This window comes from Perognathus longimembris, chromosome 13 (genome assembly GCF_023159225.1).
Source record: "Perognathus longimembris pacificus isolate PPM17 chromosome 13, ASM2315922v1, whole genome shotgun sequence".
In the NCBI taxonomy this organism is placed as follows: domain Eukaryota; kingdom Metazoa; phylum Chordata; class Mammalia; order Rodentia; family Heteromyidae; genus Perognathus; species Perognathus longimembris.
Window position 1 is genome coordinate 53,358,117 of NC_063173.1, and position 14,773 is coordinate 53,372,889.

Genomic DNA, 14,773 nt, shown 5'->3' on the forward strand with positions numbered 1-14,773 from the left:
AGGATGATACTTTGAAGCCAGCTCAGGCAGGATAAGAGTCCATTAGACTCTTATCTCCAATGAACTACATAAAAGCCAGAGAGGGGAGCTGTGGCTCACATAGTAGAGTGCCAGCCCTGAGCACACACACACACACACACACACACACACACACACACACACACACACACACACACAGCTCAGGGACAGCACCCAAGCTGAACTAAATTCCAGGACAGGCACCAAAAAAAATAATAAATTCAAGTGTAGAAAATGAAACAAGGAAATGCTAACTTAACTACATAGAGTTCTGGCTATGGCAGGTCTGCTGGAGGGTAAGGGATCATGTTACCCCGATACTCATCCATTTTGCTTCCTTAAATCTCAGCCACGCGTGAGCCACTGCTCACTACCGTTGGCCCTCTCTGTGTGCACACCTCCCAGCCCACCTCATCCAGCGTTTCCAGCCGACCTCACAGAGGCTCGCATCTCCACTGATTCCAGGTACAGGGCATGGGGAGTAGATTCAGGGTTTTGCATGATTGCTGTGCAATTTTGTTGGATTTGCCTGGTTAATATATGCAGGGAAGCCCCGAGTTTCCAGAGCCTGACTGTGGACGTAGAGGACATAGGAGCTGAGCCTTGGGCCCGGTACTTGGGCACAGTGCCACCCATTCGGATCTCTCCAGTCTGGTCCATCAGGGTCCAGGACACAGGACTCCCCTCGGGTCCCACAACGCAGGTGCTAGGGAAGGTCTGGATACAGCACTTGATGAACTTCTGGCTCTTCTCACTGCCACCAAAACCCCAGAACTGATCCACCAAAGCAGCATGGGAATCATCCAACAAGGAGAGTTTAAACATCTCTTGGTTACTATTGAGAAAAATGGGAAAGAACAGTCCAAATACTATGTACACTGAGAAACATTCCATTTATTTCCCCCCTCAAATTATATTGATAAAACTGTAACCCCTCTGTACATTACTTTGACAATAAATAAATGAATTTATTTTTAAAAATGCAGTCTGTCAAGGAAAAAAAAAAGACTAAACATAGAAATCCCCTAAGATCCAGAAGTACCACTCCTGGGCATTTACCCAAATACAAACAAGGTTACACTAAAGCTACCAGCACAACTATGTTCACTGCAGCATTATTTACCATAGCTAAGATATAGAACCAATCTAGATGCCCCTGAGTAGATGAATGGATCAAGAAAATGTGATACACACACAGACACACACACACACACACACACACACAATAAAAATCTGTGCTTTCATGAAAAAGAATGACATCACCCCATTCATAAGGAAATAGAAAGACTTGGAAAAAATATAGTAACTGAAGTAAGTCAGACCCAAAGAATCAGGCTCCATGGCTTCCCTCATTTAAAATCTGTCTTTCTTAAGAGCCTAGTACATTACAGGCATTCGTCTAGTTATTAAGTATTCATCAGGAGATAATAGAAAGAGGATTCTAGCTACTAAGTACGCCAAAAAGCAAACAGGTAGATAGATACTCGAATAAGTCACTTTGGTAGCAATGAAGAATATTAAAATTAGACTTTATAGCAAAGAATTATGTGTCTGGTTTTAGTACTCTGAAAAGAACTGTCAAGAAAATAAAATTGGAGTGTATGAGTGGCAAAACAAAAGGAGAAAGAGGTGGAGATCAAAAGAAAGGACATTTTAGGCAAGCAAGAGTAAATCTAGTCACAGAAAGGCACACGTGCATGTGTCAGAACCAAGTGGCAGGAGGCTGAGCTGCTGGTGGGGGACAGCAAGAGGCACAAAACAAGCCAAGTGCTTATGTCTCACACCTGTAATCCTAGCTATTCAGGAAGCTGAGATCTGGGGATCACAGTTCAAAGCCAGGCTGAGCAGGAATGTCTGTGAGATTCTTATTTCCAATTAACCAGCAGAAAGCTGGAAATAAAGCTGGGGCTTAAATGCCACAAGGCTAACCTTGAGCAAAAGAGCCAAGCAAGAGTGTGAGGTCTTGAGTTCAAGACCTCAGGACATACACATGCACACACACACACACACACACACACACACACACACACACACACACACCCCTGAACAAGATGAAGTCTCAGAGGTGATGGGTTCACATCTTATGGGGACCATAAAAGAGTATGGATTTCACTCAAGGTGAGATGAAAACCATGAATGGCTTCTCAACAGATTACATGATCCACATTATATACTAAAAGGATCAGCCTGGAAAAATGACGTAATGTGATCCACATTACATACAAGAAAAGTTCAGCACTGACTGAGCTCACTGAGGGAATCAGAGACCACTTTTAGTGGCTTTAGCACACAGTTATCTTGAATTACACTCACATGGCCTTGGGTCTGCCTGAATTGGGACATAAATTCCTAGTGGCCAGCAGGAATGGCAGCAGCCTCTGTGCTGTCTTAGACGTCATGTAAAGAATTCACTGTGTTTTCTTCACCCTGGTGAAATTCACAGCTGCAAGACTTTGTATCACTTCCTCCAGGCTGGACTGTGAGCCAAGAAAAGAGTAAGCGAGGAGACAAGCAGATTTAGAATGAAGTGGCCAGGTGCTAGTAGCTCAGGCCTATAAGCCTAGCTACTCAAGAGGCTGAAATCTGACACTCAAGGTTCAAAGCCAGGCCAGCCAGGAAAGTCCATGAGACTCTTTACCTCCAATTAACTACCCCCCAAAGTGGGAAGTGGAATGGTAGCTCAAGTGGTAGAACACTAGCCTTGAGCTAAAATTCAATAGCCAAATGCAAGTATGCATAATTGAGCATCAAATCCTCTTGTCTCTAGTGTTGTCACTAATGGAACAGCAGTGGACAAAGTCATGTTTCTCGTATATAAAATAGAAGACTGAAACCCCACCATATGCCTGTGAAGCCCAGGGAGAAATGACATTTTAATAATGGTTGATCTTGAGTATGCACATGATTAGGTACGCCCTTTAATACTTTCATTATCCCTCTGTTGTGGGTTTTAATTAGCTTCCTTTATTTGTATGGAAAAAAAAAACTGACCACTAGATACATTGAGTCACTTGCTGGAAAATCATAAAGCGGGGAGCTGAGCAGGAATGTCCCCTCCGGAGTTTGACTGCAGTGAGCATGCTCATTACACACCATTGTTCATCCCTGGTGACCTAGAAGGTGTTTGGGGGCACAGTAACATGTCACTCTAATTTCAGGAATGGAAGCCCAGAGGACAAACTTTGGTCCCACACCTGACTATCATTAGACATTCTGAACATGTCATCAAACTACACCATTGCCCCTCAGCAAGAAGAAATTACCTTCCCCCACAGTTCCTTTGATCAACTCCATAGTCTGTACCATTTGCAATCTACTCCATTAAAAAGAAGGAAAGAAACCATAGCCACAGTATAAGAAATCAAAGGACAATGAAATGCAAGGAGGCATTGGAATCAGTTGGGATAAGCCATTTGGGTTATTCCACATTGATGGTCATTAGATTGAGATTCCCAAGTTTGGTAGTGTGGCAGAAGGAAGGCCATCATGAAACATGACCAGACAGCTGTAAACCAGAGGCAGAATCCGCACGCATCCTTTGCCTTACTTTGAATCTGCAAATGTTGTTTCCAGTTGATGACATCCGATGCACCAAGGAACTCGTGACAGCTCCTGGGCTCCTTCAAGTAGATTTGGTAGGTGTTGGTGAAGTTGTCATGGTCATCTCTCATCTCCTGTTGATTGGGTGACATGGAAAACATCAATTGATTCTACCAAGGAATTTCAATATTTCCTTTCATCTTATCATACTGCTGTTGTACCAACTTAAATATGCATCTTTTTTTCACTTACTATCTCCACTCCAGAATTGTGTTCATCATGAAGTCAAGTTGACTTGACTTTGTTATACTAACAAATATTCCTGAATAATCTGCTTAATTCCTTCACAAACAATTCAACAATCATACTATTAAAAATGAACATGTTTTGTTTGCGCCACTGGGACTTGAATTTGAGGGTTGTGGGTGTTGTCCTTTAGCTTTTTTGCTCAAGGCTGATGTCCTAGTACTTGAGCCATCCCTCCATTTCTGACTTTTTGATGATTAATTGGAATAAGAGTCTTACAATTTTTTCCTGCCCAGCTGGCTTTGAACTTGTTATCTGTCTGTCTATCTATCTATATTTCTCCATATCTACAGATAAAAGTTGCTTTATCATCACAAACACAAATAGACTTTTTGATGAAGTCATGAGAATACCGTGTGTGTATGTGTGTATATACATATATTGCAAATGTACATGTGTATAATATATACATGTGTAATATATACAAACATAATATATACTTATATACTATATGAATATTATATATATTTATATGTATATATGTACATGTCTAGAGATATAGACTGATCTATAGATAGATAGAAAGACAAATAGATACACAGATAGATAGTATTGTTCTCTAGGATTTACCCACCACCATTATGGAATTAGAGTATTTAGAGTTTGTTTTTACCTCTAATGGTGCTATATTTCTAAATGTATTCACAATAATAGTGACTGTTTACTCATTTGTGCTATAAAAGTAATATACATTTACATTTTGTTTGCCAGTAACATATACCAAATAAAACTTATGATTAACCTTCATATATTTTGCATGCATAAATATTCACTTTATATTTTAATGTGTATAAAACATATTTGTATTTGAAGTTAATTAATTATGAGTGTTATGTAAAGTCTAATATTAAAGATACACTCCCAAGTATGCCTATTGGAGTTTTCTCGTTATTTCTCAAACATTCCTTAAATTTGCCTGTGGAAAATTATAGGTGTTGTTTCCTCTACTTGGAATGTGTCCCTAGCTCTTTTCAGCCTCTCAAACCTACTTAACAATAAAATCTAGTTTGACTGACATGTCTTCTTCAAAAGCTCTCCCATCCTCCATCCCAGACCTTATGAATTTCTAATTTTAGTCATCCCTTAGTCAGTGTCCCCTTCTGTAACTTAAAGAATATTCATCAATGTCAATTGCTTTCTTCTTTTTTCATTTTTTTTAGCAGTACTGAGATTTGAACTCAGAGCCTCATGCTTGCCAGGACAGCACTCTGGCACTTGAGCCATGCACCCAGCCAAGAACAATTTCATAAGACAAAAACAGATATTTTTGCATACTCTGGCCCATGTTTACATGAAGTTAGAACCCATCTGCTCACCGTGTTTCCCCACATCGCTGGGATTCATCTCTGTTTCCCTGAAATCTGCATTTTTGTTATACAAACAGCAAATACAAACACAGAGTAAATTCATGCCACGCCACACAACTGACCTGCTCCTCAGGACGAACAACCACAGTATTATAATCAGGCCACTTGTCCACCAGGGCCTTTAACTTGAATGGGTTTCCCTGCTTCATGAGGAAGATGGTACTATACACCTGTAACATTTCAACAAAGCCGGAGGTCAACACACTACACAGAAACACTAAAGGGCCTTGCTCTTTTCTTTAACCAGAAAGATGCTTGCTTCTATGAAAATCATGAGTCATAGTGTTACTGATGGGGCATTTACTTCCAATTTCAGATTGTTTTCTCATCCCAAACACAAATAGATTTTTGGATGAAGTCATGAGAATGTGTGTGTGTGTGTGTGTGTGTGTGTGTGTGTGTGTGTGTGTATGGGACATATACATGTATATTGCAAATATACATTTATATAGTATATGCATGTATAATGTATATAATATACACATATATAGTGTGTATATACTATAAGTACATGTCCATATGTATACATGTAAATCCCTATATGCTATATATATATGGGGGTATATGTGTTTATAGCTAAATACCCAGATAAATAAAATAATCGCTCACTCTTATAGTGTAGATTTTACTTTCATGCCTTTCCCTTTTTTTCTGTGCATTGGCATATACAATAAAGTTACCTAATAAACACTAGTTTAAAATCTGTTTTTGAAAATAAACTATGTGAGGGCCTAGTTTCACATCAGTGAATATAAACCTATATAATCAGGTTTCAGGAATTCTTTTCTTTTCTTTTACTATATTGGTGCTAAGGTCCAGTCACATGCCCTTGTGCTTTGCTAGGCAAGCACTCTTCCACTTAAGTAAATTCCCAACCCCTGAATAATATTTATTATCTTATATATTATATATAATATCAGGTATATATAATTCAATTTTCTTACGTCTTATTTCATATTATTTCAATTTCCTTTGAGATTTTATTTTAAATCTTCAAGGAACATTATTGCTTACGTCTTTTAAAAATGTGCCTACAATGACAATGGTTTTTCTGTGTCAAAGTTACATGATTACTTTCTGTAAAATAATTACTTTCTGTAAAAGTTAGCTTCTACCTATCTTATAAGGACAGAAAGCACACTACAGAAATCACACAGTAGGCAACCTGTGTAACTTTATTGAGCAGCCTCTCTTCAAACACCAATGGCCCTAAGAGGAACAGTGAGCCTCTGAGGGTGAGGTCCTCCTAGCTGGAAAGGGTCTCCTCATTATGGGGAGGACGAGTAGGGTGCTCCTCAGAACCCGGATACAGTTGGAAACAGAGTACCTTAGGTCATGGCTGGATGGCCAGAATCAGGGATCAATAAAGTTAAGCATTCAGATGATCATAGACTAAATCTAATGCTAAGACTCCGTATCCTCCTTCTTGAAGTGATTATGTGAAAAATTATGGCAAAAGAAGAACTTTCACCTTCCTGAATTTATAGGACCTTCACAAATTTTCTGCCATCAATGAAAAATCTCCATGTAGAACTTAAATACAGTTTGGGGGAAAATGGTGTGATTACTTTATTCAAACATTTGAATTTGGGCTAGTGGTGTTCACAAGTACTTCAAGAAGACAACCATGGGTGCAAATTACTTCTCCTTTCTTTGCTTATGGCAGCCAAAAGTAGAGTATACATGCAAAATAAACCTGTTCAGAATTCACTCTTGAGACAGACTCTCCGTCAGTCTGTAAATTGGCAAATAAATATTCCTCTTACCTGAAACTTTTATGAGTATGGAGTGGATAGGTCTACCCAAAATATTGACTTTGTGGTCTTACATGCAAGAATTTTGAAGAAGCACAGTTGTTTAACTTGTGCAGTGTGGCCCAGTAAAGAGTGAATTTGTTGAGATCAAGAAATCTGATTCTGGACTCTGACTTCTAAACAGCTGAGCTGTGATTCTGTAGTCAGATGCATTAGGGACTTGGTGCTACATGAAGCATAAATGGTTTAGTCCATAATCCATGTGTTAGAATACCAGCAAAAAATTAACTCAAGGAAAGAATGTGATATTCCAAGTCCATCTGACATCAGCATAATAACTAAACACATCACCCTCAACAGACCAGAAAGACGAGGCCTTAACAACAACAAATATAAACTAACATGGGCTCAGACCTAAAGTTTGGAGGGTACTTTGGGGGGAGTGTGATTGCAAATGGTATTGAATTTTAATTTTATGTAGAAAATTAATTTGAATTATATAGGTAAGTAATTTCTCCTAGTTTTCATATTGACGTCAAATCTAGTCATTTCGTTTAACTTACTTACATTTTAAATATTGTTGTGTAGATTTCTTAGAATTATATACCTTCGATAACTATGTTCTTTGTGAATAGACGTCTATCTTTCTTTCCAATACACAATATAGATTCCTAATACTTCGTGTTCTTGTCTTTTACATTGGCTAGAACCAGTGTCACCTAGAATAAGGAGAGTAAATCAATTTACCTGGCAATCTATCCTGAAGGAAATGATCAGTCTTTCACTGTTTAAAGATATTAGCTGTGCATTTTGCCCACATGCTTTGTTGGGGAGAGGTGATTATGAAACTTCCTTTTGTGTCCTAGAGTTTTGAAATTATGAAGAATATTAAATTTTGCCCATTTTTTTCTGTTCTAAACAAGATACCATCAAATGTCTTTCTTTTTTTCTTTACCTGGTTGATATGGTGACTCATATTGTTTGATTTTTGAACATTGATGCTTCCTTGAGTTCTCCAAATAAATATCTAGCAATTATGATGATATTCTTTTTACATATTACTGTATTTGACTTGATAGCTTTGTAAAATCATTTTTCCATTTGTGTTTGCTAATGCTGGAGATAAATTATAGATAGATATAAGATAAGTGATTGAGATATTCTATTTTCCTCTCTCTCCTCCACTCCTCCCCCTTCTTTTCTTGTGGTACCGGGATTAAAGATATATATCATTATGTCAGATTGTAGTGTTCTTGTTAAAGTTATTTCTAGTTCTGTTTTCAAGGTAAACCTGGTTGTATAAAATGAATGTGGAGGTGTTTATTTCTCTGTTCTTTCCTGAAAGTGTTTGTGTAGAATTTGGATTATTTCTTCCTGTGTATATTGGAGAAATTGCCAATGCAACAATGTGGATGTGGAATTCCCTTTGATAGAATATTTTCATTTATAGTTGAAGGGCAATTTAAGTTGTCTCTTTCTCTTCAAATGACTTTTAGCAATGTGTGTATTTCCCAGAATAAGTTTTGAAACCAATGAATGTGATATTGATAAGAGCATATCCTTATTATGCCTATAGTATCTGTTGGGTATATAGTAATGTCTTCTATTTCATCCGTTATATTGGTATTGGTAATCTTTGTCTTCTGTTTCTTGATAAAGTTGATTCAACCATTAGGAAAATTATTGAACTCTTCGTAAGAACCAAATTTTGAATGGATGGCTTTCTTTCCTGTTTCTCTCTATGCAATATTCCTTCATTTCCTTTATTCTCCTTGCTAAAATTTACTCACCTTTTTTCTAGTTTTAAACGAAGAAACTAAAATCACTTTTTCCCCCTATCACTGGTGGGGCTTGAACTCCAGGTTGAGGCTCTTTCCCTGAGTTCTTTTACCCAAGGCTAGTGCTCTATCTCTTTGAACCATGGGCTCTGGCTTTTTCTAAATAGTTTATTGGCAATCAGAGTCTCACAGAATTTCCTGCCAACACTGACTTTGAACTGTGATCCTCAGATCTCAGACTCGAGTAGATAGGATTACAGGCATGAACCACTGATGCCTGGCTAAAATCATTTATTTAAGTTTCCCTTTTCTCTCACTTTTTTTCCTGTGCCTGTCATGGGGCTGAAACTCAAGACCTAAATGCTGTCCCTGCACTTTGTTTGCTTTGTTGTCTTGTGTTTTGTTTTTTGCTTACAGCTAGCCATCTACCACTTGAGCCACGGCTCCTCATCTGGTGTTTTGGTGGTGAACTGGTGAAAAGAGTCTCACAGACTTTGCTACCCAGGCTGACTTCAGACCACGATCTCGACATCTCAACCTCCTGGGTAACTACGATTGTAAGCAGGAGGGAGGAGCTCAATGCAATCTTTGTTTTCATATGCACAGCTAATATATTTCCCAGTTATCAATTTCATCTCACAAATTTAGATGTTATTTTTTTCATTAAATTGAAATAGTCTAACCTTTCTGTGACCTTGAAGGATGGCTTATTTAGATATAGTTGGTAACCTTTACAAAAGTTCTAATTAGTTTATCTGGATCAGTATTACATGAACATTTGAATATAACATATTCTGTTATTGATGAGGAGATTATATTCTAAATGTCAATTTGTTGGAGTTGGATCTTATCTTGTTTAAGTCTTCTATAGGCCACATGTTTTCAAGTATTCTATGAGAATGTTGAAGCTTTTAATTATTCTTGGGGACGTATCTGTTTCCTTTCAATTAATTCAGCTCTTGTCTCACGCATGTTGCGACTATGTTACATGGATAAAGTCCAGTAGTTTTAAAGTCTTTAAAGTAAATTAACATCTTTATCTAATAAGCATTCATATATGGATTTATAGGATCCAAAAAATTATATCTGGCACTATTCTACTTTCCATATGTTATTATAAAATAAAAGTTCCATAATCTATTCTAAAAGAAAGTTATTTACCCGAAATTATACATAGTCATTGAAGATTGGACAAAACATTTACTTACTGCTAGAAAGAGTCACACGGCTAACCTCTTAACCAGACATGTGACTCTTTAGGAAAACAAATTAAACATTAATGTGTTCGTTTTAGCTAACTTTGCAACTCTGGAAAACTTCCCAGTTATACGACATAATTCTTACAAGAGAACAGGGAGTATTTTTCAGTCATGATGCAGCAAAGACCCTACTAGATTCAAGGAATAGCTTTGCAGGTCACTATCATTTCCTCTTTAATTCCATGGGGTGATGTGAACTAAACCGGAGTCCACAAAATGAGGACCTGTCGCAGACCAGGGGTCAGCAGAGATTCTTGCTCATTCACTTCAGTTTTGTGGGCAGCAGATAAGTAATCCTTTGTCCTTGAGAATGTCCTTACCTTCAAGGACTCTGGGAGGCTCTTTCTTAGGGATTTCTCCAGCATCTGCAGCACCTATGGGCCTTGCAAAGGGAACATTGTGGCAAGTATCTCAGCCTAAAAAGAGAGTCCAGAAACATGAAAGAGTGAGAAGCGCTGGATGATATACAGACACTATAGGCATTCATGGCTTGAGCTTTATTCTTATAGTTTCATTGGGTTTCCATCTTCTAATTTCAAGAAATCATGGGCCTAGTGGAATAGAGGTGTCTCTTTCATGAATTGTCTTTACTATTGTTTAATTTTTTTAACATTTTAGAAATTTTTGTTTCTATTCTTATCACACCCAGAATTCCAACAAAATACACTGGTCTCTAAAGAATGCATGACTATACATTCTGATGAAGCTTCTATCCATGGTAAGCCTGACTCTGACACTTAGAAGCTATATAATATTAATCAAGTTGCTTAACTACCCCTTGGCTGGGTTTCTTGATCTATATCAGTTGTTTCAAAGAGTATAAATGAAGCTGGACACCAGTAGTTCACGCCTATAATCTTAGCAACTCAGGAGGCCGAGATCTGAACATTGTACTTTGAAGCCACCCCAGGCAGCAAAGTCCATGAGACTTGCATCTCCAGTTAACCACAAAAAAAGCCAGAAGTGAAGCTGTGGCTCAACTGGTAAAACCCTAGCCTTGAGCAAAAAGCAGGTAAAGGACAGAGCACTGGCCCTGAATTCAAGTCCCAAGAATTGGCGTGCACACAGAGTCATTATTTTTGTTTTTATTTCCAAGTCATGTGTGAATACTATCTATTCACTTAATCTGTCCTCAACTATTCTCAAACCTGGTCCCATCCCTAAACATAGAAGTGTATTATTAAATAATATAAAGTAGCATTTCTGCATTTCTACCTACTGTGTCAAATTGGAATTATTAGAAGAATACTATCACAAGGGACTGAATAAATTGGCAAATAAAGGGCTGTTCCTGGCAAATGACCACATGAGTGTTGTGCCTACGCTTGGTGAGATTTCATGAAAGGGGGCTGGTGCCACTGAGGGGTCAGTTACTGGGATCTTAAAGGAGACCACACAGGAGCCATTGGACAGGAGAGGGTGATAGAAAACCACCTCTTCTCTATGCTCTTGGATTGCCTTGTAGTTCTTTTTTTTAAGGTTAGGCTTAAACTTAGAACTTGCAAAATCCTGTTAGTCAGGGCAAAGTCTCATTTATCCAAAGTTATTTAACTCTCTACTACCTTCTACTTTCCTGATGGTGTGTTCAAATGATATTGTGTGTGTGTGTGTGTGTGTTAATTAATCCATGTTAGGAAACTAACACCAATTGGCTCCGTGCCTGCTCACTTTAACTCCCCAACTCTCCCATCACTGAGCTCAGGGCTTTCTTCCCTTTTGTTTGATCTTTGAAAACACTCATCCTTAGAATGAGCAAAGGGAAGCTATACTTGCACAAATACTGCTGGTATTACTTTATTTCTGTTGCCATTAATTAATTACCAAAGAGCTTATGCTACTTTTGGGGCCCTGTAGCTTTCACATATTGGGAAATGCTTGGACTTGGGAATTTTCTACCCATATTTTCCTTTGCTTGGATGTTTTCATTGGTCAGTAATGAGCCTCTCACTTCTCATTGAGTTCTCTCATGCTTTACAGTTCCCAGCATGATTTATTCATGGATCAATGGTGTAAACTTCTGAAAGTTGCGTGTAAGATGAAACCCCTCTCCCTGGTTCTCCTCTGACCCAAGGAGATAGCTCTGGAACTTTCACAAGTTATCCAAGCAATCCTCACTGAGTGGAGGTTGCTTCCTGGCTATATACAGGGGGCTATAGGCTGGGGCCTGATAGAATTCACATAGTTTGTGTGAGCAATGATTTTTGTAGTAATAGAGATCTCACCCAGGGCATGGCACATGCTAGACAAGTACTCTACCACTGAGCTACATCTCCAACCCTTTGCAAATAACTTGTGAACTGAAAAGGGTGGGTCTATTCATCTCACCTGTTGTTTGTCTACCCACAAAACCACACAATACATCCTAACCACAATACCTGCTTCACCACTTCTGACTGCTCTTCATTTTAGTTATGCTCTACTTCCATACTACCTTCCACACCTTGGTTTTAATCCTCTGGCCACATCCTAACCAAATGCCACTTTTTCTCTGGTTTACTCCTCCTATGGGAACTCTACTCACACAGAATTAATCTTTTCGTCTCTTGCAAGTCTTCATTTAGAAAACTAGGAACAAGGATGGGCATTCCTCTTGTAAACTTACAAAATCCTCTGGATTGGGCCGCACATGTCCTTTCTTTCCCAATACTTATCACCTCTGACCCATCGCAAGGACTGCATAATGTCTCCTTAACGATTACATGCATCAAGCATTTGAACTAACATAAGCATTTATTAGTCATGTCACTTGGGCAGAGCCATATAGATATTCATTCCACAAGGAAACTGTGATCTGAATGTTGCGTCTTCCCTCAGTCCATGTGCTGAAATCCTAACGCCCCAGATGGTAATAAAGAGGTAGGTTACTGAAGCAGTACATGAAGACATACCTTGGAGAGTATAAGACACCATCTATCTATTCATGAATTAGAAAATACACTATCTCCAGATACCTACCCTGCTAACCCTTTAACCTTGGATTCCACAGTCTTCAGAACTGTCAGAGATGAATTTCTATTGTTCTTAAACCAACTCATTTGTGGTGTTGGGTTATGACAGTCCCAAAAGATTAAGATAAAGTATCATTCAAAGGCCACCTATTAAAGGCCTGAGAGTATTTACCAGAATAGAAGCACCTGACCAGAATAGAGACACTTGTTTCAAGCCTCCAAATGTCTCATGTCAATGCAAGTATAACATTTCTGAAGGCTATTTTGACATGTCAGCTAAAAGCATTTCCAAAACAATATTACATTAAAATTGGAAGCATGGTAGTCTGATATTAGAACAATGAAGGTGTCATATTATTGGCAAGTACATTCAGCACAAATTTTTGCTCATGTTCACATATACTGAAACAAAGTTTTTGTCAACTAGTGCCATTGACTAAAAGCAGAGACAAGGTAAGGGAGACAGCATGTTTTGGTGGGTTGGTGGGTTGCCAGCATTAGAAATGAGCACAGTCCTGGAGAAATTAAAAAAAAACAAACACTGGACTAAAGTTTCAGTCTTTTAAAAGTGCTACTGTAGTGCTTGGAATTTATATAGGGGGGGCAATAAAGAAAAAATTATCTCTAGGAGCAATTATACAAGGTGTAAGTATTTTTGTGCACATGTACAGATATCACATGTGGAGAGATTAAAAACTATTAGAAATACTAAAAGTGATACAGACATTATGGGTGAGGTTTTTTTTTTAATTCACACTCTCTGTTGACATTTCGTCTTTTCTGTACTTTGGTCTTTTGGCAGATTTTATTTTGTTCTGTTGAAACTTTAAAGAGAGCATTTGATTTTCCTAGATGTCAGGAATCAAAGGAAAAAGTTAAAAACCTTAGGAAGATGGAAGAGGATTAGATAAGACAGACTGTCTAACATCAAATAAATGGCACTTGAACTAGAATACTCTGCCTGGGTGCCCTTACATTTTCTCCACTCACCTACCAACAGCAAGCTCCCAAATCTCATCATACTTATTTAGTAACATGGAATAAAACCTGATTTCTCCAGTTCAAAAACCCTTTTTCTTATGGGAACTCACATGCTCCTCTGTATAGAGTAGCTGCCTGATACAGCATTTTCAAACAGAAAGAACTTCCTTTTCCCCTGGCATCATTCTTAGCACAAATGAGCTCAGAAATTTCTTACCAATTTTGATTCTTTCTATGTCAGTAAGGAGATGAAGAGATGTCAGGTCCCAGAGGATCCAGTCTTTATTCTCACCTGTGAGGCTGTCTCCTAATTCGGTCTCTACAGAGGTCTCTAAAGAGAAGAGGCAGAAGACTATGCCAAAAGATGAGCTATGGCTGGGGATATAGCCTAGTGGCAAGAGTGCCTGCCCCGGATACACGAGGCCCTAGGTTCGATTCCCCAGCACCACATATACAGAAAACGGCCAGAAGCGGCGCTGTGGCTCAAGTGGCAGAGTGCTAGCAGCCTTGAGCGGGAAGAAGCCAGGGACAGTGCTCAGGCCCTGAGTCCAAGGCCCAGGACTGGCCAAAAAAAAAAAAAAAAAAAAAGATGAGCTATACCCTCGCAGTATGCTGCTTTATAAAGGTGCACTTTGATCTGTGTTTCTGTGAAAACCTGTTATACTCAAGTCTTCATCTATGCATTAAACGGTGCCAAATTCCAACAGGGTCCGATGTTCAAGGAGACACACTTAAAACTTTAACTAGTTAGCAGGGAAACTTGGTAGAACATTCTGAGGCTCCTTACAGAAGTGCTGGACGGCTTTCTGTTGCCAAAGATCC

General features: G+C 38.6%; 1 long non-coding RNA gene and 1 pseudogene across 1 annotated transcript; one reads left to right on the forward strand and one right to left on the reverse strand.

The window, feature by feature from the left end:
* Positions 1–255: 255 nt before the first annotated feature.
* On the reverse strand, positions 256–14,571 carry LOC125362693 (annotated as a pseudogene).
* LOC125362694 lies at positions 7,348–8,522 on the forward strand. Its single transcript, XR_007213072.1, has 2 exons — positions 7,348–7,488; positions 8,258–8,522. It is a non-coding gene; the product is annotated as an uncharacterized LOC125362694 (long non-coding RNA).
* Positions 14,572–14,773: the final 202 nt, after the last annotated feature.